This window comes from Triturus cristatus, chromosome 6, assembly GCF_964204655.1.
Source record: "Triturus cristatus chromosome 6, aTriCri1.1, whole genome shotgun sequence".
NCBI classification, from domain to species: Eukaryota; Metazoa; Chordata; class Amphibia; order Caudata; family Salamandridae; genus Triturus; species Triturus cristatus.
In genome coordinates this window covers 129,257,004-129,283,427 of record NC_140589.1, presented here as the reverse complement: position 1 = coordinate 129,283,427, position 26,424 = coordinate 129,257,004, and the positions used below count along the sequence as shown (strand labels likewise).

The window sequence follows — 26,424 nt, the reverse complement described above, 5'->3', positions numbered from 1 at the left end:
CCATCTTTCTCATGCACATACAACGAAAAGGGTTTTGCATAATCAGGGGTTCCTAACACTGGTGCTGAACAAAGGGCCTGTCGTAGTTGCTGAAAAGCAGTATCACACTCATCTGACCAAGGGATTGGGATAGGCGTGTCCTTTGTCAAAAGGGCTAACAATGGCTTAGCTATGTGCGAAAACCCCAATATCCACTGTCTGCAAAAAGAAACAAGGCCCAAAAATGCACGCACATCCTTCTGTGTGGATGGTCTCGGTGTATCCAAAATTACTTGGATACGATCCGGTGTGAGTGCACGTCCCTCCTTAGACAAAAGGTGACCCAAATAAGTCACCTTTGGTCTACAGAATTGCAATTTCTTCCTAGATACCTTATGATTGTGGGACGCTAAAAAGGAAAGTAAGGATAACGTACTTTTTTCACACAATTCCAGGGTGTCAGCCGCCAGCAAGATGTCATCGACATATTGAATGAGGGCGACCCCCTCGAGCAGAGCAAAAGAATCCAATTGTCGTTTCAAAGCCTGACTGTAAATGCTAGGGCTTTCTGTATAGCCCTGGGGAATCCTACAGAAACGATAAGATCTATTATTCAATGTAAACCCAAAAAGATATCGGCTATCAGGGTGAATGGGAATGGAAAAGAAGGCATTCTTCAAATCAATCACTGAGAACATGGTCGCCGTAGGCGGGACCAAGGTAAGCAACGTCGTGATATCGGAAACCACTGGGTATTGAGGTATCACGATCTTGTTCACTTCTCTCAAATCAATTATGAACCGATAAACTCTGGCATCCGTATCCTTTTTCAGTATAGGAAGAATCGGACTGTTACAAATGTTGTAGGGGACTTCCCCGACTACCCCAACCGTTATCAAATCCTGCACTATCTGTATGAGAGCCTCCTCACCCTCCTGGGAAATACGGTACTGTGGGAGGCGAGGTAACACCGCCCCCTCCTGGACGCTGATGTGGACCGGAGGAATCACCATTTGTCCTACATCAGTATCCGAAGTTGCCCACAAAGCACGAGGGAGGGTAGCTAACAGCGCATCCTCTGACATCGTACACATTCGTTCTGATCGGGGGTAATTGTCATTCAATATTACCCGTACACCAGCAGGGGAGCAACGGATCGTAGCCCTAAAATGCTTTAACATATCAAGACCCATAATGTTGTCCGGTGTGTACGGGGCAAGCAGAAACGGACAGGGTGCAGAAAAAGAATCAACCTTAAACATGAGGGGCTGTGAAAGAGGGCTTCGGGAGAGTGTACCATCGAACCCTACCGATGTGACCATTAAGCCGGATGGGGGAGCCCCCGGAACCAATTGCTTAGATAGCGCACTACGTGTCGCTCCTGTATCCACTAGGAACTGATCAGTAGAGCCCAAAACCTCAGCCGATACATAAGGGCCCTTCTGATCGACCGGCACCTCAACTGATTCTAACCCCCATCCAACGCAATCCTATGCATGCTGAGAGTCATGGTACCCCGACCGGTCAATTCCTGATGCTTGATACTGATGCTGGCGATCGAAAACATTTGATCTATCTCGGTGCTGCCCAGCAGAGTCAAAACGAGCCTGTTCGTTAGAATTCCCTCGAAAGTTCAAGAAACTCCCTCTACCTCGCGAGCCACCAGAGGTATGCCCCTGACGCGATGCATGCAACACCGGGCAGTCCCTAGCCCAATGACCCGATTGCTTACAATACGCACATTGGTTCCTATTTAAATCAGATCGGCCCAAGGGAGGACCATAAGATCCTCCCCTACCTCTATTACTACCCCGTCGGGGCGGGCCATAGACTTGTGCCAACATCACCTTTGTTTTCAAATCTTTCGATTTCTTTTCCTCCTGGCCCTTTGCTTCTTGCTCCTGACGCTCATAATACTGGGCGATAGTCAGGAGGGCCGTCGGTGTAGCGGAGGACCAAGAACTCTCGCTCGCTTTTAGACGGGCCGCAACTGCCGGCAGCAGATTAGCCACATATTTATCCGCAAAAAGGTGGCGACCCGTATCGTCAGTAAGCGACTGGCCACTAAAATCATGAAACGTCTCCTCAAAGCGCGTAAAAAAGTCCGCAACTGACTCGTCAACTTTCTGTTTACATGCAGCTAACATATTCCAGTCAATCTTTTTAGGGGGGATAATTGTCTTCAACTTAGTCACAATAGCAGCAGGGAGATCTAAAATATTCTGGGGCGGTTTCTGCGCGGGCTTCCTCTCCCTATCCTCATCTTCCAATTCAGACCATCGAGCCTTAAAAGTGGCAACATCATCTACCTTCCGCACAGATCGCCACATGTCTGGTGGTAGAATAAGCCCAAAGAACAAATCTATGTCTGCTAAAGTCATGACGCAAGAATTCAAGGCCCCCTCGACTTCTTCATAGAAGGCCGCTGGATTCTTGCGGGGGTCGGGCAGCGCATTCTTCAATGCCATAACATCAGCCCTATGCCATGGAGTGTAAACCCAATTATACACAAAATATCCCTTAGCATCGGCGGAGGTAATGTCCGAGCTAGTCCCCGCTCCTTTAGGAGGAACATACAAAGGCGCCGCCTCTCGCATTGGTTTAACATGCACTAGATCGCTCTTATCTGATTGAGAGGTGGATGAGTGGCCCTCTGTTGTGCACGAATCCGATTGCTTCTCCTCCCCTGCTCGCTGGCGCGCTTTCTCTTTAAAGACCAGCACCTCGTCCCGCAAGGCGAACAGCCGCCGAGCCATATCTGGAGCCTTAGAAAAAGAGAAAACACCATTACGCAATGCTTTAGCATCCGATGACACTTCGTCGGGCTCAAAAACACCAGAACGTTTCCGGAAAGCATCAATCACTTCCTCCGCAAAATGACCCAGAAAATACAATTTATCTCTCTCCTGCCACGGCCCCCAAGTATGGAATAATTCCTCTATGGATATCTTGCCGTTAAGTGCACGGAAGGAAATTTGCCGAAGCTGAGCCATTTGCTCGGCTGATAACATGGACCGCGTATCTACCTTACCCGTACCCGGGACAGAATCTTGTGGCCTCGGAGCAGATGCGCCAACATAAGGGGGCGGAGAGCGATCTAGTAAATAAAAATCATCATCAAGATTATTAAGGACAGGATAAAGTGGCTGCCGAACAGCGTATTAACCCGAAACTTGTAGCCTACGCTCCTTCTCTTGCCTGTCCGTCTGCTCTCTGTCCTCCCGACGCTTCGCTTCCTGTGCTCGCACATGATCATTCTTCCGTTGTTCTTTATCAAACAGCGCTTTCTCACGCTTCTCTCGCTCACGCACCTCCTTCACCCACAACCGCACACACTCAAACATATCCTGACGAGCACGTCGCTTACACATACACTGTTCCACATACTCAATCTTACGTATATCAAACGATCCATACAAAGGCCATCGTAACTCAGGATCTTTTTTTGTATATTTCCTCCATACTGTGCTGTACATTATGGAAGAAAGACCATGCTTCACATACATATCCCTATTAGGAGTCCCCTCTGGGGGAGCTGGAGCAGATTCCTCGAGGTTCAACCGGTTTCCGAAACAGCAGCACCACTTACGGAGTGCGCTGAAAGCAGGCATGCTCAGAAATAATGCAAAATATGCAATATTATAGAAAAATGGCACTTAATCGTTGCGCCGTTCAAAGTTACACAGCTCCGGAGAAATCTCTCCACATTACCTGCCTATATGTGTTGCAACGCATATATATTCACAAAGACAAATTCAAAATATGACTAGTCATCACAAATCAAACTCAAATAGCCAGATCAGGCTTCAAAAAAAACTCGGAGCAAGTACCGTACACCGGTTCTTACCAATTAAGAGTCCAGATTCCAACTGCCAAGCTCCACAATCGCCCAAACGGCTTTCACGGCAAGACCGACAGAAGAGGTCTCAGTCGAGGACCGGCGCCACCCAGACGGTCAGCTCGGAAGGGAAGGAAGAAAAACCTCGGGATGCCAGGGCTAAGACGCCGCGGGCAGTGATCACGTCCCCGGTCAAATTCCTCACCTTCGTCGCGACCAGTCCTTCGGGCATCCGAGTCGCCGATGAGCCCCACGTGACGGGCGCCAATTGATGAATACAGGCCCCAGCTAGGCCCGCAGGACACAAGGGTTCGCTCTCCTGTAATGGAATCTATAAGGAAGTTGGCACGGAAACTGCAAAGTACAAAGACAGCATTTATTAACCCTTAAGGGTGGTCCTACAATCCACACAACACTCTTCAGTATTGCATAGAGTAGCACAAAGAACTTGCGTACACAGTCCCCTTTTATACACAACAGAGGGGCTCATAAGTGGGTGGATACAACATGTGGCTGAAGAACATTACCATTTATGGTCATTTTCGATACTGAATCAATATGTGGGCGGAGCTAACACACTCCTTGAGCCCGCGAAAACATGGTCAAGCAAGGCTAACTGATAACAGATGTGGTCAAGTCTGGGCATGTGCCAGATGGACAAAGGAGCTATTTATAGACTGTTACTAGGCAGATTACAAGAGCAACTAACACAGAGGTTGGACTCTTCTCGTGGGGAACACGTGGAAGCATGACAATACAAAATGGAGTCCGAACTTCGGTCAACATAACAGAGAAAACATGATCTATAAGAGGGGAATTAATGTCTTTAGTAAATGCTTAATCACATCGTTGTTTCACTTTACAACACTGTGCTCTAGTGAACAGGTCAGTGAGTTGGCAAAGCAGTTCTCTGACTATACTTAATAAGCAGCTACCAGCGACATTATCAAATGAAATATTTTTATTGATGTCATAACTACAATTTCAAAATTGCTTTATTACCCTTCTTGCTTTCTCAAATTTTCTTATAAATGTACCATTTGCCCACTTGTTTTTCAAAGTTTTTCTAGGAGAGAACCCCCAGAACCCCTGTTATTATGAGTTGGGCTCACTCACTACGCTCGCTCGCCACAGGGCACTCATCATGAACTTTTACGCCCCAGCATTTCCAAATGTCACCAGCCGCCACTGGTCACAACGGGTAGAATCAAACACATTAATATAAAAATGTTTATCACTAGATCCGACCCGCCTCAAAAAGACAAAAACACAAACTGATAATATAGGGTGGCCGTTGCAAACCTTCTAATAATAACAGAGAACACATTAGAAATTAAAATGTGCAGGCCGCCTTCAGCACTGCCTGGCGGAGACAGTATAGAGGCGGTAAACAAAAAGAAGCCTTCATCGTGAGTTGGTTCAACACGCCAGGTTTCCTGGAGACAAATTATTTGCAAGGTTTGTTATATTGAGCCAGTCTGGAGCTGTTGATTTGTTTGAGAGCCCAGAAGTATTCCATGAGGTGAAATTACATATCCCGCATAACCGGAATTTATTGATGAGAAGGCAGTGTCAAGGGGACTGAGTGGTATTGACTGCCCATTCTAACTGCCGGGGGGTATTTAAGGGAGCAGAAACAGTAGGTTCAGCTAGAGACTCAGGACTATGGCAGGGAAGGGGTGGGATACTATTGAGTCAGGTTGAGTGAGGAATACTGTCAATCAACCATCTGCATGTCACGCAAGGCCCAAAACCGATTTGAGAGAGGAACTTGAAAAGGACAATTAACAGTAGAAAACTGATCGGGGGTAAACTGTCATGCTCATAATGCACTAGTAGCATTTAATTTACAGGCCCTAGGCACAAGTAGTGCAACTTTAGTAGGGACTTAAAGTAAATTAAACATGCCAATTGTGTATAAGGCAATTCAGCATGTGTTAACGAGAGATCACAGGCACTATAGCACTGTTTAGCAGTGATATCGTTTGCAGAGTCCCAATTAAGGCCAGCAAAAACGGAGTCAGCAGAAATACAAAAAGTTAGGGTAAGACCACGCCAAGTATGCCAGGACTAACTCTGCTCCCCATGGAACAGTTCATCCTGAACTGCCAGGTGAGTCCTACTCCAGAAGGCAAGATAAGCAGATAGCATGTTCCTAAATATACTACCATTTTTGAAAGGTCAGCATGCTCACTTTTTCTGAATCTCATTACTTAAACCATCATATTACTCTGTTCCTTGTGTACCCACACCAGCTATAAATGCTATTATGTACCGTCTGACAATCCGTTCAGCGCTTCGTTTAGAATGGAGACACATTGTTCAATAAATACAAAGGCAATTGTAGTTCTGGTGCGCTTGATCTCATATTTGATCTCCGGCTTTGCTTTTCCTTTTCATGTTGTTTGTAATTCCTTTCAGTAGATGCTTCACTCCATATAGTTTTCTATAAATGGGAATACTCTGCTTTCTTTTATTCCATGTTTCTTTGTTTAGTTCAATGTTATTTTTTTATTTACCTTTTTTCAACATCTCTTCTAAATCTCATCCCCTGACAATGCCTCTTCCCCTTATGGAAGCAACATCTGCTGCCTTCTTGTTTCTTTTCTCCTCCCTGAACAGCAATTAATAATAATGAATTCTAATTAACCCGCTCATGCTACTTCTGTTGACAAGTTCTATGCCAGCAGGCCTACCTGAAAATAGCAGCCATCATATGTCAAAGTAACCCATGTACTGGCAGCTGAAGGCACTGTGATAGCGTATTTATTTCTTCTTATAATTAACATATGAGAGACTGTTATTTATACCTGCTTAAAATATTTTGAAAAACCTTCATTATTGCAAATTAACACAGATTTTAAACATACTTCCATTCTGAATTTCAGTGTCCTGCCTTGCACATTGAGCATGGCTTTTCAAGCAAGCAGAGACTATTTTTATATTTGGAACAGACAAGTGAGAATTTCTTTCCTGGTTTGTTCTCGCATTCCTTCCAGAAAAGGAGCTTGGCACTTTCTTACTAGCGGCAATCTTGAGTTTCTCCTTGATCATGTGATGCATCCTCTGCTTGCTGTATTACAGAAAATTCTATAAAAGAAAGTGGAAAAATAAAGTAAATTTTGCACTGTATGCTCCAACAGCTCAAATGGAGAAGCACTGGTCTGTTGCTTTGTGAATTTGCAGTTGGGATATTTTTGCTGCTTGCAATATTTGTGACATTAGGCATGTATGGGGGCGTGTCAGAGTGTGTATTCTTTCACAGTTCGAAGCCATTTGCAACTAGCTGGCTGGCTCTCACTACTGACCCTCTCATGTTTAGAAAAGGTCTGAAGACCCACATTTCTGCAAATTAAATTGTCTGCTCTTTGGAGCCTAGAGCCAAACAGTATTTGGGTAACAACGTGCCTAGCGGATTTCCCACCAGTGGAATGCCCCCCGCCCCCCCCCCCCTCCCCGCCCCTCAGTGTACTTCATGCGTAGAATGAGGGAAAAGTGGGCCCGTTTTGTGTTCACATGTTAGTTCATGCGCCCCTGTGAAAGATGGTGCCCTGGGCAAGGGCACAGCTCGCCCTTCAACTCGCAACTTCAACTCTGCTATCCCTTGTGGAAGACGCTTCATTCATTTTAACACCCTGCCAAAGGTTGGCCAGGATTCCACATCATTACCATTAGTGGCTGTTGTTTACTGAAATAATACCAGAGTTGGGCCCCGTTTCCTTTCTTGTACCAGTGCCCACAACGCCATAGCTAGTAAGCGGTACCGCTGGCACGCGCCAGCAGATTACCGCCGAGCGGAAGTTGACACCTGCAGTCACGCGGACAAACAAGAGAGGGTGCAGAGGCTGGGAGGCTGCACGCGCAAGCCTCAGCTGCTCTTTATTCCCTTCCAGTCGCATCCGTTTAAATGTTAATTCCTTGAAGAGGCTGAAAGGAAGGGAAGGCAAATATTGTTGGTTTCCAGCAAATTCTCTGAAACAAACGCGCAGTGAACTGCGCTTGGTTCTCTTCCAGGCTGCCTCGCGTTCCAACACTCTCTGGCTGGCCGTGTTTATAGATCCGTGATTACCCTCCTGAATAATGGATAAGACGGAATGAGCCGAGGAGCCGGCGCGCGCTCTGCCAGGGCCGGGCAGCGAGCGCACGCACGCACGCACGCACGCGGGCGTCTATTTTAAGCCGGAAAATCTCTCTCAAGTCCGTAGACATCAGCAGTCCTGCGGCTCCTCTTACAGAAATCCGAGCTTTTCACTCTCCTCGGCTCTCTTTATCATGAAGAAAAGGGACGCTACATTTTCTGATTCATTGTACACAATACAAACAAACCAAACCAGTCTGCTTTAGATGGGGGGGAGCCTGTGAAATCTTTAATATGAGAGTACGTTATAAAAATAAATCCGATAGGCCGTTCGACTACATCAAAGCTGAGTGTCCCTTGAAGCTGCGATCGTCTGCCAGATTCTGCTGCCTGTGCAATAATCACACCGACAGAACCCACCGGAACGCTCCCTTTCACCATGTGGCACACCACGCGCATCGAACCAGCCTCCTTCCTTCCAGTATGAGCGCTTTATAAAATCAATGACGTAAATAAAATAAAGGAATAGAATAACCGTACATTAAAAGTAATGCCTGAAATCAGATACAATTTGACTCAGGTCTCCCAGTGGGGGCAAAAGGGGGGTGGACCTTGTTAACTTGAGGTTAGACCACCCAGACAAATGTTCCCAAAAAAGGTACCTCGCTAATGGATATTCATATCGCTAATAAGATCAAAGTAAAACAATTCGATTGATAAACACAATATTCTCCATTGCATTTTTACAATTTGCACAGCCGTGTTCTGTTATTATATTGGTATTCATAAATAAGGGGGAAAACATTTAAAGATTGCAACAGAAAGCAAGCAGACGAAAAAACATTAACATTTTAGGTAGGGCTCCCGGTTTTATGGTATTTATTTTTAAATTGTACCATGCGAAACATAATTCCTATCGCAGATATGTTCCTATTTAACCACAAGGGGGTAGGTACTCAATAACTACCGCAAGAGTAGCGTAACGCAACTTTCAATATTGCGGCCCATCGCGGCAAAATAACCCTGTGACAACGTGAGATTCACAACAAGGCGGTAGCATGCGATAGTCAGCAGATAACGTGCAAACTGTCTGCGTGAAAATCAACGCCACTCCGCATAAATGCGATACGCGAATGCAAAAAAATGCGATGAGGCCAACTGCTGTACAAAAAGTAGCAAAAACCAGCCACAGGCCTGCAAATCCCACGCGTCTGGCGGAACAATGCACAATAAAAACCACAGAACAAATACACCAAAAACAATCCAAAGTGCGTAGCGACATGGATGCACACTGACACAGCGCAGGGGCCAACTCGAACCCCACAACCCCCACAGACCACCAGCAAGGAACAACTGGGTCGGGGAAGGCCAAAGAGAAGAGGAAGAGGAAGACGGGGTGCAGACCGCAGGAAAACAAGACCAGCGTCACGGAGGCGACAGATCACCACCAGCAACTGACCCACTAGCAAACCACCTGGAATGCAGTCGGAGTGCTGAGGTGGCCAATCCAGGAGGCCAATAGGCTCTGGCATGACGCAACTACCTAAACCAGGCACAAACCCGCTGCCAACAGGAAGGCAGCAATGGTGACAGGAGGTGGCAGTCCATCGCCACCGGAGGAGCTGAAGGAAACCCAGCCCACAGTCATCAGTGTGGAGACGCTGCAAGGAATAGGGAGTATGGATACAGCTCGAGAGGACCTGACACATCATCAGCAGGGACTGGGTGGACGGGGGGAGTGGGCACAATGGCATACATGCACAACGAGCTGTAGCACACTGCACACCCACAATCACCCAGGTCCATGGGCCGAACCCCTTGGCACACTTCAGCACACACACATAGCACAAACAGCACACCCACATTGACGACAACGAGGAACAACGCGCATAGCCGACACTGCAGAACAGAGGACACAACTGGCTCCGCACATGCACAGAAACATGCCCACTACATCTGACTGACCAGTAAACTGTGAAATGGTAATGTACCCGTACGACATCACATCTGTCATGTAGACCAAATGTATACTGTCCCGCAGAAGAATTCAGCACCCCCCAAACAGTCACAATGTACATTGCCATTGAGTCTGCATGCAAACCTGCACAATGCGCCAACATACATAACATACATGTCAAGGCAAAGTCAATATGCACCTCCTCTTCACATCGCAGAGGGGCACACAACACCTTCAGCGGAGCACAGAATACAACACATAAGTGATGCCGGAGAGGACCACCACGCCCTACAACAGTACATGGATATCCCACGCAACCCCCCACCAGGACCCGGACAGCCAAGCTACTCAGAGGAGAACACCCAGCCTGCAACAGACCACACAGCAGGAAGCACCCTCAAGCGCAGCTGGCCCATGACACTTCGCTCTGCGTACGACGGCCCTGGACTCCCCGTTACGAAGCTCCAACCCGCTGCCTGCGGTGACACGTCTGCATCCAATGTACACAGCACAATGTAATGGCGTATGGCCCAGGGCCTTCATGCATACAACAAGACCACAGGAACACACGCAGATATCATGTTGAACTGGCTACGAGCACGTGCACCCGGCCCCTTTATTGGCAGAGCCACATGTACAGTGACGCCTGTGCTGGATGTGTGTGGGGTGAGCGTAAGCCAGCACGCACGGAATGTCTGGTGCTGGCACCCACTTGAACATTAGACACCAGCGCAACGTAAACAGAAAACACATGCATAAAAGAGTCAACTGCTGAGCAACATGGAGGGAGCTGGAGAAAGTCCAAGGACAGCCAACATGCAAACCGAAGTGTCCGTGAGTTGCAGTGCACTGGGGATGGGACACCAGAGATGAGCGCGCCCATGTGAAGAAAAAGTCTTGGATTGTGTCCCTCTGACAGATACCTGATGCAGTGGGGTGTACCATACCTGCATCATCGTCCCCATCAACGTCTCAGGGCCCCCACACTGTTTGAGGTGACATAGCTGCACAACCACGCCACAGCTCAAAACTCAAACAGTAACGGACAATGGCTTGTGGTGCACTGAATCACTGGCACCTGGAGTGCTGACCAGGGTATCAGGTTGATGATGGCATCCATGACAGGTCTGAGCAACTCCGCAAGTCTGTCAGGACCACCTTTTTCAACTCTGGCAGATGGCTGTTGGCGGTGGTCCTTGCAGTGGTGGCATGTGCCTCCTGCGGTGGTGCCATGTCCAGGCCGGTCATGACTCGATTTGGTGTGTGAGCCGTGGTGGGATGCTGTTGGGCCTGGAGGCTGCGTATAGCACAGGGCCACAGAGGAATGGCATTGATGACCCCAAGGCCAACGCTTCAGGGGCCATCCAATATCTCAGAAGAAGGGGTCCTGGAACGTACCAGCACAGAGTTAGTGGCCCCGGATGCACTGCGACCGGCATAGGCACCTAGCCATGGGACAGTGACTTGCGGTGCAGTCAGATGGGCCATGCGACATGAGCGGGTCACCATCAATGTCCGAGGAGTATGTTGTGGAGGTTATCGGGAGACAGTGGAATGGACACCCTCATTTCCACCACCAATTAGGTATTAGCTACATGAGGATGAAAACTGCCCCATAGTCCATAGGCTCACACGCCACCAAAGTTCGACCAGAGAGTGTCCATGATTGTCGGAAACAGACTTAATGGCACCGGGGCTGAGAGGGGATGCTGCCTGCGATGATGCCGGTACGCTGATACGAACTCAGCCATTGCAAAATGAAGACTCTGTGACCTACTGGACCACTGTGTAGGCCGGAGGCAGCGGTCAGCAGTGGCCCACAGCCACGTGTCATTGGCTGGCGCGGCACAGATTTAGTGACACAAGGGCAGTTGTCGGTAGTGTTCAAACACCTCCGTAACGATGATCTTGTTCCCTCTGGACTGCAACGCGGCATTCTCTTACGCCTCTCCGTGCGTGCGATGACATGTATTCTGCCTTTTGAATGACGGATGTTCAGTTCCAAATGTGTGACCTACCTGACTGTGGTGTAGGCCTGAGGCAGCGGTCAGCACAGCCTGTTCACGGAGTGTCGCCGGCATAGGTTGGATGGCCCTACTGGCATGCCTAGTTCAGGTTCAGTGGCACCACGTGTCACCGGCTGGCGTTGAACCGGGTTAGTGGCACCACGTGTCGCCGGCTGGCGTTGAACAGGGTTAGTGGCACCACGTGTCACAAGAAGCCCATATGGAACTATACCTCACTGATCAGGGAATCTGGTGCTGTTGCCTGTGGCCCGGATTTGGGGTCACTGCCATTCATGACTCAGGACACAGTTTCACACATGGGACCTACTGGGCCGAGGAGTAGGCCTGAGGCGGCAGTAGAGTACATCAACGAAAAAGGACTCAAGCAGGCACGTGTCGTGGAGCCCGTGATGGTGTGAGGAGGCTGCCAAGGTCGCGGGACTCGGGCCTGGAGCTTGAGCCGGCACGTGGTGGGCTCTCCTTGACACATGCTGGTGTTGGCAAGTGATCAGTGAGGCCTGGCTGCGCAGGGGCCGGCCTGACGGGTTCGTGGTCCGGCAGGCGCACAGCTTCGCAGGCAACTCCACACTGGACGACGGCATCGGCCTCGTGGCGGGGTGAGAGGCTCCGCCCTGGCAGCGTCATTGGGCTTTCCGGAAGAGGACCTCGCCCAGGGCTACGTGCTACTTATTCACACCCCTACGCTGGCGTGGCGTACGCCGGGCCATCCCACTCCGGTCACGCTTAGGGGGGGCATATCAGGCAAGATTTCCACGAGGTCCCCCACTGGCTGTGGTGACATGGTTGTGTCCACTGTCCACTACACTCCATACACCAGAGGTGTACGTTGCCATGGATATGGGTGTATGCTGCATGCAGCGGTCTGTCCAGCACATCTCCGCCACTCTTGGCATTGTGTACTTTCCCAATCAAGGTACTACAGCATCTTTCACACATGCCTGTTTGCCACCTCTCCCCAAATTAGGCTGTTGTGTGGCTGAGGTGCCATGCCATTGATGGCTCATGTTCACGGCTTGGCCAGGTAACCATTTTGAGTTGTTCTGTCGTGTCTGGTGGGTGAGCATGTAGTTGTGCATGTTGGTTGTGATTTTGTGACGTGTGCATTGCCAGAGTTGTGATATGCATGGTTGTGGAGTTGAGGTGAGTAGGGTGTTCATTTGGAACTCGCCAAGGGGCTGTGCATTTCCCTTTGTGCCATCCTGGGAACGCTGTTTGCTGATGGACTGTTGGAGTATGGAGGAATCATACACACTTGCTGTGTATTTGAAGGTGACATTGTTGGAGGTTCCACGGTGTTCTGTTGTTGCCTGCACATTGGGGTGGGACGTGTGCTTTCTGTTGCGGTGATTGTGTGCTGTGTCACCAGGGGGCACAGGTGGGACACGTGTGCTGTGGATTGCCCCCAACACGTGCGTGCATCCTGCTATGGCATATGATCCTTCCTTCGTCTCCAGCGTGACCTGCGCATTGTGTTGGACATATGGGGACTGGGGTACCAGGGTGATGGTGATGTCCAGGGCAGGTGTGAGGGACTTGGATGTGGCTGGCAGTGAGACTCCTCCGACTCTGGTGGGTATTGGTTGCGGGGTGCCAGGGGCCAACAGGTGCAGCCAAGCCCACAGCTTGGTGTGGGGTGGGATGTTGGTTGTCCGCTGTGTTGGTGCCATAGGCCTGTTGGGCGATGATGGTCGGGATGCGTGGGGCGATTGTCCCTTTCAGCCTGTGGTGGATGGTGACATTGTCAGAGGTTGGGTCTGGGTGGCTGGTACGCTTCCTGGGGTTCCGCTGTCTTTGTCTGCGCTGCCTCTGTGGTTGTCCAGGGGTAGGGAGTGTTCCGGGTGTGGGGTGGGGTCCTGGGGTGGTGTCGGTGGGTGTTGTGGCCATCTTGGGTGTCCGGGCCGCATGATGGCTGGCTCCTTGACATCTGTTGCCCATCCGATGTGGCCCTGGGCTGGTCTCCCTTTTGTGGTGCTGGCTGCGGTCCAACTTAACACCAAGTCAGAGCAGGTGCAGATTTCCTGGTGCTAACACGCCTTATCGCCTGTTTTGTGTGTTTATCGACGATCTGTCTGGTCATTGAGAATGTTGAGGTGTGGTGTGGTCGCGTCTTTTGACACGGGAACGCCCACTCTGCATCTCATTAGCGATAGTTGCAGGGTTCCTCTGTGGCGATGTTTTTTGCGGCTGCTATTGCGGGTAAACTGGTGCTGTGGGCTGTTAGCACCAGCTTGTGAATGGGGAGGTACATTTATCGCTACTTTGGCTGCGATAAAGTGCCGATGACTTGGCGATAAATCCTTGTGAATATGCCCCGAGTAGTCCAAAAAATGACTAAAGAACAAAGAATAAAACTGGCCTGGCTGTGCAGAAGCTGTGTACCAGTTCATAATTTCACATAAGGGTGTATGCCTTAATTTTGGAGAAATTTATTTTACAGCTTGGACACCACCAGGAATCAATGGAGATGACACTCTGTTCACTTCCCCACCTTCATAAAAACTCTTCCAAGCTCTTGTTGAAAGATTTAAAGGGTAACTTAGAATCATGAAGTGAGTGGTTCTCAACTGAGACATATAAAGTAACATCTTCAATTCTGATTGCTGAAGGTTTCTAAGCAAAAATAAACTGCCCAACATTGATCAAAAGATTTGCTAATAAAAGAGAAACTAAACATAATTGAGATCATGTGATGACATGATTGAACTGCAGTGTACACACACTACTACTGTATATATTGTATTCAAAGCTCGCAGGACCATTTTGGAAATGCTGGTGGGACCGCAAAGGTTTTGGGACGTGCATCTACATGCTAAATATGTTAGTGAGTGGATCTCAAAACATTGCCAAGAGCAGACAAATTGACATTTCAAGAAGTCCTATGTGTTTTTAAAAAAGAACAATCCCAAAGCATCAGTACAATAATTTATTCAGTAAGATGAGAAGGGATTCAAGGAGACAAAGAGGAATAGACTTGTTTTTTTGGGAACAAGTGAACATGAACAATATTCCTAAAGCATTGACAATTACTTTATAAACTAGGCCTTATGGTAAATGCTTTGGTGTCCTGCATTTTACTACTCTAAACCTTGCCTCACAAAAATAAAATGAGGCTTGTGTTTTATAATGCAAACAAAAAAAGAAAATACGTGTTTAAATGAATATACATTTAGCACATGATATCAAAAAATTAAAAAAATCGTATTCATCTACATCTGTATAACCTTTTACACTCTGTCAACAAATGTAATAAAGAAGCAACGGACGGAGTGCATGAATAATCTGTTTAGATCACTCTGGGTACAGAATTTGCTACTGGTATTTATTTTCTATGAAAAAGCCTTACGTTAATTCCACTATGTAGATCTAGTTAGGTTATAATTTCCACAGGAAGAGCATTTTTTGTTTCCATAATTACTTCAGTGCTGTTTGCGAATTTTCATGAAACTTAATAAAAAAAAATATCATTCACCTTGACTCCTTCATGGAAAGTTTGCGCAGATCCATTAAGATGGGGCCCAAGAAAAAGAGGTCCCCAAACATGATTTACCTTGTTAATTCCTTTAAAAAACTTTCATGTCTGATACAGAAAAAATTGCTGAATGGAATTAAACCAAATTTGACAGAAACTTTACTGAGAAAGTGTGCTTTTTTTTGTACGGTTATCCTTTTTTTACAAATTAGTTTTTAAAGAGCAGCTCAGGTTGGGTTTGAAGGGGTAAAACGTTCAGGTATATCTGAACGGTTGGTCTTGTGGGAGTCCTGTATACCAGAAAATAAAAAAGATAGTTCCTTCTGATTGTCCATCAGCCATTTCAGTACCACAAGACCAGTTTGAGTGCTGTGTGATCTGTTTGGCTGGCCACAACTCAGAAGAAAATATTGTGGCAGCTATTACAAGACTTGGGAACGCTGGGCAGTGTGGGGTGTGTCTGAACCAAAGGAACTTGTTGGAGGGGGACCCAGAGCGACTCGCCCAGAGGTTAAAATACATTTTTTTTTTAGGGGGGTCTCTGCTATTGCAGTACGCCTGTAGGAGCTACTGCGCAAGCTTCCACCTCAATGATACAGCAGTAACGCGCAATCTTCCCCCAAGGAAGCTTATATGGTACTTTTGTACCATGAGGCGATAGCTTGCATGGCGGGCTTCCCCAGAGTACTGTGGTACACAAAATAATTGTAATAAAGGAAAAGCAACTGTGGGTTAAGTGCCTGTGGCGATTGGCAGTCCATGGACATGTTGGTTGTAGGGTCCACAATATACAATGCTCTTTGGCAAAAACCCCTGCTTCGCATGGTCACAAGCCATGGGCAAATGGAGTTGGCAACCCTCAGGGGGAGCCACAAGACAGCCCCTGTGACCAATGAGGGTGAGGGGTGGCGGCCCTGGTTTTAAGACTGTAACATATATTTCAGAAATTCAATAAAATATAATTAAATTGCAATTATGGTTACAAAACAAAATCAAATCTAAAAACCACTGAATTCACCAGTTATAGTGTGGAAAACTAATCATAACTCACAACCCCTTCATGGACTGCTTATGACCTTCATATAATATCACTCCTGACATGTTAAATGTCATAATTATTGCCATCACTAATGACCTTGCAAATTACATGATTGTTTCAGATATGATACCACTGATGACATTGTCTATAATTATTAAAGTGTAGATTTTGTTACTAATTAAACCTATAAAACCACTGAAATTCACATGTTAAGGTTAGAACCACAACCCATAACTCGCACAACATCCATGCAACCCAAAACTAGCACACAAAACACAATGGTTATTACCTTACAATATTAATACTAATGAATAACAACACCTGATAGCAAAATGTAATCAAGCAAAGAAACATACCCAAACCAATAAATAATAATACATTTATAGCCATTGCTTTCAAAGAGGTATGGGTAACGTGTTAATTTCTTTCTATGGTTGAATTTCTATGGCTTTTAGAGTTTAAAACGTTACATTGTTACTGAACATTTCACCTCAATATAGCAATACTCTAATATTTGGGTTTTTAGTGACTAAATAATTTATTCAAGATATACAGAAATATATACATATACAGTGTGCAAAATATTATATATTATTCCAACATAAGTTGCGGTTTTTGCTGTACAAAGGCTTTTCTTACTCTCTGGAACAATTCTGTTGTGGACAGTAAGTCGCTAGCTGGAAGCCAGATTTCTGTGAATAGCCCTTAAAGCTTTCGTACCTCATAGGAATTGGTAGTTTGTCAACTGTATTATACACTGTATAGTGCTAAAGAAATTCAATGGTTACTGAATTGCTAGTCCTTCCCAATCAATGTTTTCAAATGTAATCCGTTCTTGTAAATTATATTGCATCGCACCCTTCCAATCCCTTGTATTTTAGTATAGCGCAATGTTGAAAGAACACTGTGGCTTACGCATGTACTGGAAGTATTAATCATTTATACACCCGCAAATCTGATAATGTGTTCAGCATACTGTCATTCAATGAAGAATGTAGGAATCAGGTAAAAATTGGCTTGCAAATTGAATTTCATATCGGGACCTGAATCTTCTAGTGTTGTATTGATCCACACACCAGTCAGGACTTGATTCAGTTCTGCAAATTTGCTTTTAGATTCTTGTGAACTTTAGAAGGAAGCCAATTTATCTTTTTTTAAGTCACCTGAATATTAGTGAATGTGATTCTGAAGGAGGAAGAGGTAGTTCTATTATAAAATATTCCACGTAGACAGAGTTGGTATTCTTTAGCTGTGTTTCAGTTTGGATAAATTCAGCAAAATCTGAAAAACATTGTCAGTTATTTATACTCAATGTTGGGTCACTGATTTTTTTAAATATACACTTTAAAAACAACTATTGCTAAAGAGTTTTGGAAATAGAGTGAATCAAACCGCAACAAATCATTTATAAAATCCCCCAAATTTGCAATTAAATAATAAATATTTTATTTTTAGAATTGTTTACATTAGATGTATTTATATTTTACCTGTTTTAATGAATGGAATTAAATTTAACTTTCTTTTCTACACGGTTTTATTTGAAGTCCCTACCACCATTATTTTGCATGGGAGGCTGTTGAAAGTACCAGTGGTGGACCATGTGTGGTGCTTGACCTACTAAAGCTTTGAGCTGTAGTAATTTACCACTGTTTAGGGTCACTTTTTGCTGTAGAAACATTAGAAGTGCAGTTTATGAATAGCAATGTGGTTACTCTTTTGTGAATTGGGTGCATGTCTCTCCCTAAACTCCTCCGTGACCCTCTTCCAACCCCTCCTACTATACTTCTCTTCGAACCACCCCTGGACATAGTGTACACGGTTTTCTTTTCTTTTAATGTATACGTTATTCTACATTGACATGTCATGACTGCTTTCTTCTACTGGACATATTTTATATGATTTCTTTCCGTGTTACTGTAGGGAAACATCGTTTACAACGCGGGGATTACATCGCGATGCCATTACATCGCGGTTTTTACAACGCAAGTCGTTACAACGACTTGCGCTAGATGGCGCTCTAGGACAAGGAATAGTATAATTTACTATCCAACACCTTCCCTACTGTACGTAGACTGGAGTTGGAATAGTAAATTATACTACTCCTAAGTCCTATTCCTTGTCCTAGAGCGCCATCTAGCGCAAGTCGTTGTAACGACTTGCGTTGTAAGAACCGCGATGTAGTGTACCGCGATGTAAATGTATGCGCTGTAACGTCATACATCCGTTACTGTATATAGGGTTCAGCATTGACTTTCAATTGATTGTTTTGTTGTTCTTTTTTTTCAATACCCTCCCAATTTTGTGTGTAAACTCTTCACTTTCTCTGTGTAAAGTGCTCTAATCCCTCGAGGTAACATTTCCACTATATAAAAATGTAATCATAATTAAAAAATAAATAAATAATTCATTTGGTTACATCTCTAGCTTGACCAGTTCCATTCAATATATTGCCCTTTGTTGAGATTGTCCAACAGGCCCCTGGACACTATTGTTTATCAACCCACTTTGCTACAGTATTGCCCAACTATTCTGCTTTTTCATTAGAGTCGGTTGACTAATCGGTCAGCCAGGTAAGCAGCAGCATTTCTTGGGAAAGTGGTTGCCTGGGAGGAACATCAGATTCTACTTGCAGTGATGATGTTTGTTTTTCTTGTTGTACCACAATAAACAACTCCAAATCCCCTCTTGTCAGTAAGCAGAAGACAAGCAAACACAAGTTTCGTATTTATCCTGATGACCACTCACACAGCAGAATATTTTTTGCATTCTTGTAAATATTTTCTCATTATTCTTGTAGATGTTCAACCTTGCATTGCAAAGATGAGCCTGTCTACTAAATGTATTAGCCTGCCTGTATGTCGCTAACATGGAACATCCACTGAAACACTTCTGTTCAGGGAATGCATTTTAATTTGTCCGGTGCTTGCGAGTGAAACCATTTTCCTTTTTCTGAATATTTATAGTGATTGTTTGTCAGGCTATTCCTATAGTTTAAATATATAACTGCTGAAAGGTGGCCCAATGGTATGTTCAGGCTGGATACATCTATCAGTATGACTTTCTTAACACTTTTGGGGGTGTGGGGCAGTGTACTGCCTAGTATCCATTTAGCTGGTATTTTCCTTGCCACCATGATCACTTAAGTGCATTTCACCACCTATAGATGCTTTCAATCGAAGTGCTATGCCAGGGTCAAAATTCTCATAATCGTGATATTTAAGTCTAGCTTTCCAACAATGAACACTTGCATATAGCTGCAATCACTTTCCAGGGTGGCATTCAGTGGCCACCCAGTTTCCAGCAGCATTTCTTTATTGTTGTCATGCCACATGTTCCTGCCCCTTAACATACAGTGCTTATAAACACACCTTCCTATAAATCTTATGCATCCACAAGTTGTAACTTCTGCTTTCAATGTGTTGATTTCAATTTTGGTGAGTACTGAATGTTAATGGTTCAATTTGTTCTTCTGTTTCAGTGATTGCTTATCCAGGTAGAAACGTCTGGACTTGCTGCTTTGGCTTTGCATGCTTCAACCTGTGGTCTTGAGCTTTCTCAAATTGATGGAGACTTTGCAGTACTATTCAACTGGATTTCCACTGAATTTTCTTCAAAGGAAGCAGGACAGGATCATTCGAGTTGTTTCAGGACAGCAGGACAGGTAGTTACCAATCCATGGCATATTTGATTCTCTTACCTGAAGTTTAAGAGTAGGCCATTGCTTAATTCAATTAAAAGAAGAAATGATTAAAGATATTTACAAAACTGAGACAGCATATTTAATTGGTCTGTAGTTTTGGTTTGTCTGTGATCCGCATTTCTAAATGGAGAGTGTCTTAGAGCTGTGAGAATATTTTGATGATGCACCATACATATTTTGTGAGAATCTCTTTGACCTCTAACTCTTGCTGATTCTTTAATTTACTCTAAATGATTTTTGATGTGTCAGCAGGTCCTTATAAACTTGGCACAGAGAGAAATTAACATAAGCCTTTGAGTAATAGTCCTCAAATGGTGGTTATCTTTTCTGTTTTGGATGTATCAAGTTCATGCCTTTTCAATATTATCCATATAAATTTGCTTGAAGGCTGTCAGTTAGAGTACATTTCCTTCTAAATTTTTAGTGTTTGTTGCATGTTTTTATGGGACAGGTTATAGTAGTCATGTAGGTAAATCACCCTCATGCACAGCTCGTCATCCTTGATATCTCACATTGGGCCTGCCCCACAAACGTTAGAGGAAAATGTGTTGCTAGAGGCTTATTCCCAACTTTCTGGAATTCACAAAGTTTCTTGGAGCAGTCCATGGAAGGTGCGCCTGGAATTATTTTATTTATTTGAGTATTGGATGATCAATTATACATATGTACAATTGACAGTGTGAAGATACCTGACCAAGTGCAGTTGCTAAAAGTTTCTTACTTTTCTCTCCTTAGCTTTGATAATTAGCCCTTTAAGCTTACCTGCGGTATAATTTGAAAGTGATTCATGTAACGTGTATTCTGCTAAGCTACTGTATGGTCTCCAAATCCTAGTCTATGGGCCTCTTTATGATGGTGTTCAGACTTTCATTTGACCACCATCATATCGAGGATGGGACTGCCCGACTTGCTGTCGGAGGTCCCACCATAGATATTACAATGTGACCGCCTTTAAGGTGGTCGCAATGTGTATGTTTTGTATTGCAGTCATGTGCTATGCTGCAGTACAAAAAATACACATCTGACATATCCCTGCACTATGTGGCAGGCACCATGCAGTGCCTGCCACATGGTGCAGGGAAACCCAAAGCTGAGGGCCAGGGATGATGGTGTGCCTGATATGGGCCCCCAATGTCCCTTTCCACCAGCCTTTTCCTGGCGGGTAAGCCGCCATGAAACATCCATTGAGAAGGAATATTGAAATCTCTCCGGCAGTGCCTAGCAGGCAGCGCCACCATTCTAGGGATTGCGAAGCCTCCGACGGTCCGACAGGCTCTTTGAGTCCGTGGGATCCGTGGCAGTCGGTCTCTCTGACCGCAAAAAAACACCCTCCATCATAATGAGGAGGGTGGTAACGCAGTCACCGATGGTGGGGGAACCACCACCGACAGGCTGATGGTGGCGGTCCCACCGCCATCGTAATCAGGCCCTATGTTCTAGAAAAGGTTGGGCGATTGCGATGTGATATATCACCTAGGACCCACTCATAAGTTCTTTCTCCATTTCATACGTCACCTATTCTTGAGCCTGGGTAACAGAGATTCTATAAGTAGCGCCAACGAACACTGAGTGAGGACACCAATCCCCATTCCCATTTCCTTTTACATTCTAAACTATTGTAACAGATGAAATCAGGGAAATCAGCAGCTAATAGTCTTGCTTGGAGTTGCAGATGATTTGCAGGCATTCTGATATATGCAAAAAGAAAATACACCACATTGGAAATTCTTCCAGGAAAAAAATTGGCCTATGATTTACTAATGATAAAGAAATGCTATAACAGTGTAGATATTACCCAATTTCCCTAATTTAGAGTTTGAGAGACTAGTAACTACTTCGAAAACGTGACAGATCTCGTCCAACCTATTACAATTGTAATAGAATGTGCTGGACTTGTAATAAGGCATTTAATAACTTTCCCTAATAAGTTCACCTGGTCAAATCTGTAGAGAATATGTGATCTCTGCCTGCTGCAGATGGGAAAGCTAGGGTGGTTATAAGACTGCTATTGTTCTCTGTTTGTGCTATGTATGAGTTTGGTGGGGGGTGCTGGGGAGCTGCCCTTAATACCCATATACATCTACTGCCAAATGACAGTGAGAGAAAATAATCAATCAATATGTCACTATTAAATTAAATAACTGAAGTAAGAATCAACAGCTTTATTCAATGAAACAAAGACAATGATCCTTTTAATATTAAGGGAAAACTGTATCATTTGCCTATTTTGGCCCTCATTTACAAGAGGCCTGCACCGCCTTGGCGTCACTTTTAATGACGAGCCAGGGGTGCAGGCCTCTCAATCACATCTATAAGGCGATGCAGTGCCACCTTGCGTGGCTTTGCATAACCTCATAGATGTGGAGTAAGGCAAGGCAGCGCCTGCCTTACTCTACATCAAGGAGGCGTTCCATGGGTGTTGCTGTGGTGTTCCCACTCAAGTCCCATGGAATTCAACACTCTCCCAGACTTACAACATCATGTAAACCTGGGGCGGCACCAAAAACAAACGCCTCCCCAAAGCAGGCCTAACAACGAGAAATGTTTACATTTTTCCTCGTTTTTCCCTCTTTGCATGTGTGCTGCATTCTGCATCTCCTATTGAACGAGGAAAAAACCTCTTGTGATTGTTTTTGTGCAGGAAGGGGCACCTTTGTGGACACCCTTGCACCATGGTGCAACAGGTGTGTGTTTTGGCGCTCAGCTGCAAATTGTGCGCCGCCGCTGGCTGAAAGGACAGGAATGCACAGTATCATGTAAAGGCGGTGCATTCCTGCCCTTTCGAATTGGCTTAGGGCAGCGCCGCAAAATGACTTGCGGTGCTGTCCTACGCCATTTCTGTGTAAATGAGGCCCCAAGTTCTTTTATGGTTTATGAGAAAATAAATTGAATTATGTAAACACAAAAAAAAGTTTGTGACTGCGCTTGCACCACCCACCAAGGGCATCTTGGTGGCATTCAGTCACACAGCTTATTTCTATAGTTCTGTTTTTGAAATATTAAGGGAAGCAGGAGCAGTATTCATGCTGTGAGTCTTGCACTCGTTTGAGAGTAGCTTGTGTGAATTTTTGTGAATCCCTTTTGATAATGCCTGCTTTGACCCCTAGTCCGCATTTTACAATGTCAGCAGGAGCATCACCCCCAGGACATGTTCCTCCTGTGGGAGGTGAGCTGGGCTTTATCTTTGCAAGTCTTCCTATAGAATGTAATTTCCACCACAATATTAATTACAAGCCATTACCTTAATTTTAATTTGGGCCAATCCATCAAGGCACCGTGTAAGAAACAATGCATTCCAATGCTGTGTGTCCATGTTGCTGCTCATTTATTTAATCCTCATCCTTGCAGATGCCAGAGGTTAGCACCTCACGCATCCAAAGAAGGGTTTAGCACAGAGAAGGTGATTAGAGCCTTGACATCATAAGCCTATTAGATCATTCTAAATAAGGACACAGTGTTACATCAGGACAAATAGGGATTTAAAAGATTATGTTATTTACTAGCACGTCGTCTTCCCTACGCTGGCACCAGCTGCAGACATATTTTGGGCATGAAGGCAGAATTTCCCAGGTAGAGGTAGTAAGTAGTGTATAGTGAGATTGAGTGGAATATCAGGTGTATTCTGCACATATGTGTCTGTAACAATTAGAAAAAGCAAGTCGGGACTTGGCAAAGCAAACCATTACCATTTCCACCACACAAGCAGCATGTTTCTATTAAACCATATACTCATGGGTGGTTAAATATGATGGAGCTTATTTATTAGAGCTCTGCGTCACTTTTGCACCACTTTTGCATCTTTATGAGTAGGGCTCATAAAGATTTATGAAGCCACACAAAGCCACCCTGTGTGACTTTCAGTGGCCTCATTAATCATGAGTAAGGTGATGCAGCATAAATCGATGTGTCGCCTTACTATGCTCCCGGGAGGTGTTCCAGGGGCATTGCAGTAGGTTTCCCGATGCAACACCCATGGAATTTTATGCTGCCTCAGATTTACAAAGTGATGTAAAACCAGGAAAGTGTCAAATACGTACGCCTCCTGAGGTGAGGCATAATGAGGAGATATGTCTTTATTTCTTATCGTTTTTTCCTCGATGTGTGCAGCATTTTGCAAAACACATGGAAAGAGGAAAATGCCTCGTAGGTACCCCATGCTGCACAAAAACAACCCTGCATGCAACAGAGTCACCAAGGTGCAAGGGGGCCTCCGTTGGCGCTAGTTTGCACCGTATTGCTTAAATACTGTGCATTCTTGCCCTTTCTCTTTGGCATAAGGCAGAGCTGCAAGGTGCATTGGCTGCCCCGCCTTCGCCAAAATGCTGTAAATGAGGCCTGTATGTGTATTACATGGCATAGTAGTGTCACATACTTACTGACATCTACAAAGCGTAGATATTTTTACTCTGCTTTACAAAAGTAGTTTAGCCACATAGGAAAATCTTCCTTTTTACATGGGCTTCCTAGGTGTTTATTGGACTCATTTACTGGCATATCTGAACACGTGGACTTTGAGAGGTTACCTAATACCTCCCATTGCATATGCTCTCACTGTTAAGTCATGATAAGTAATTGAATAATCAAGATTGGCCTAGTTGCCTTCTCGGAAAAGCCACAGTAATAATGTGCAAAACAATTCTTTAAAGTCAAATGTCACGTTTGGACTGCAGCATGGTTCTTTATAAACCAGATGCAAAACTTTAAAACAAAGCACAGGAACTGCTCCTAGACCAATTGTCTTTTGCTTCTAAACAATCCCAAGGTAAATATTTTGTGATGTTTAAAAGCATACTTCCCCCATTAATTATGCCATTTAAACAATGTGCATAGAGGCCCACAAAGGTCTAGGCACATAATGTATACAAGACAGATATGCGAAATGTGTAGCTAATAGAATTCAAATGTACTACTTACTGCACTGATTGAAAGATCCTTTCCATTGGCAAAGACCTGCTTTATGTTTCAAAAACTCTCATTTCAAAAATGTGGCTGGAGAAAACATTATTAAATTCAACAAATGATAGTTATTAAAAATGTAATGCACTTGTAATCCTATTTGTTTAGCGATGGAAAGTCATCCTGTGCACTGGGCACCCCCCAACTTTTTTGCTGACTGGTACTGGTGGTAACTGACTCTGACTGATCCTGGGCTCTCCCTAACCAGGCCCAGGGCCACTGCTATGCTGAAAGAGACACGTTTGCAATACAGTGAAAACACCTACATACACTAGGGTACACTATGGGTTGGGGTTCCCCTGTTATTTGCATGACCTACCCTCTAAGGCCCTAGTGCACAATAGAGCAGGGGGATTGAAACTAACTATCAGTCCGTAGTATATAATAGGGCAGGGCAGTTTAGAGGCCAGCAGCCCTTTCTGCACTTGCATGTGTGCACCTCTGAAGCCTGAGGTCAGTTTAAAAGTAGCCCTGTGTTGCATTTCCTAAGGCCTGCACTCTGAAGACTACACCCTCTACACCATCTGAACAGCAGCCTGTGGAATGCCTTGCTGTACAAAGGAGTAAAGAGTGGACTCCCTGCAAGCTACAGGTTAACAGAGCTCACCTGGAACATCACCACCAAGAATCCTCAACCTGGAGAACTACCAGTGGATTTGTAAGGGTTTTGTTCAAGTGGATTGTGGGAACTGGAGTCCTCAACTTTCAAGGACCATCTTGAAGCTTCCAGACCCTTGGGGGAACTTCAGGAACAAGTTCCAGAAGTTTGGAGAACTTTGGAGCAACTTTAGGAAAAAGCTCCACTCAACCTGGCCAGCCAAGCTGCCTGCCTTCAACTGTGAGTCGGCCTGCCGTCCAGGTTTGCCTAGCTGAAAAGCTCCGTAGATCCTACTTCCAGAGTTTGACCAGGAGTAGTCGAAATCCGAGGCCAGCAAACCCTCACCGAATCCGGCCATGTGAAGAGCATCGAGGGACCCAGCGAGAAAAAGCTCCGGAAAGGTTTCTAAGTCCGAACGAAGAAAAGATGACCGGGAGTATCAGCGTAAGCCTCTGGAGGTCGACTTCCATAAATTTGACCGAGAGCTCGTCGCATGGCAATCCGGCTGTCAGGATCCCTAATGTGAGTCCTAAAGCGAAGCGCAAGGAACTTGGTTCAATATGCGTTTCAGTTTCGAATGGGCTTCAATGGTCGAGTTTGTGGCATGCCCGCAATTCTAAGATGGCCGCTCAGGCGCTGGGGTCTGCGGTCTAGTTGTTTACAAATCCAGAGAGACGATGTGACGCGCGCACGCCTGAAGTAATGCGCACTTCACCCAGACATTTCCTCAGAGAAGACGTGTTCGAGTGTGTTCCCAGTTCTGAAGTAAATTTTTTGAGTAAG

General features: G+C 45.3%; 1 long non-coding RNA gene across 1 annotated transcript in view; it reads left to right on the top strand.

Moving 5' to 3' along the window:
- Nucleotides 1-20,043, top strand: part of LOC146816503 (uncharacterized) — a 518,523-nt gene extending 498,480 nt beyond the window's left edge. Inside the window, exon 3 of the long non-coding RNA XR_014962454.1 lies at nucleotides 19,866-20,043. This is a non-coding gene — a long non-coding RNA (uncharacterized LOC146816503). The remainder of the gene's footprint in view (nucleotides 1-19,865) is intronic.
- The last annotated feature ends 6,381 nt before the right edge of the window (nucleotides 20,044-26,424 follow it).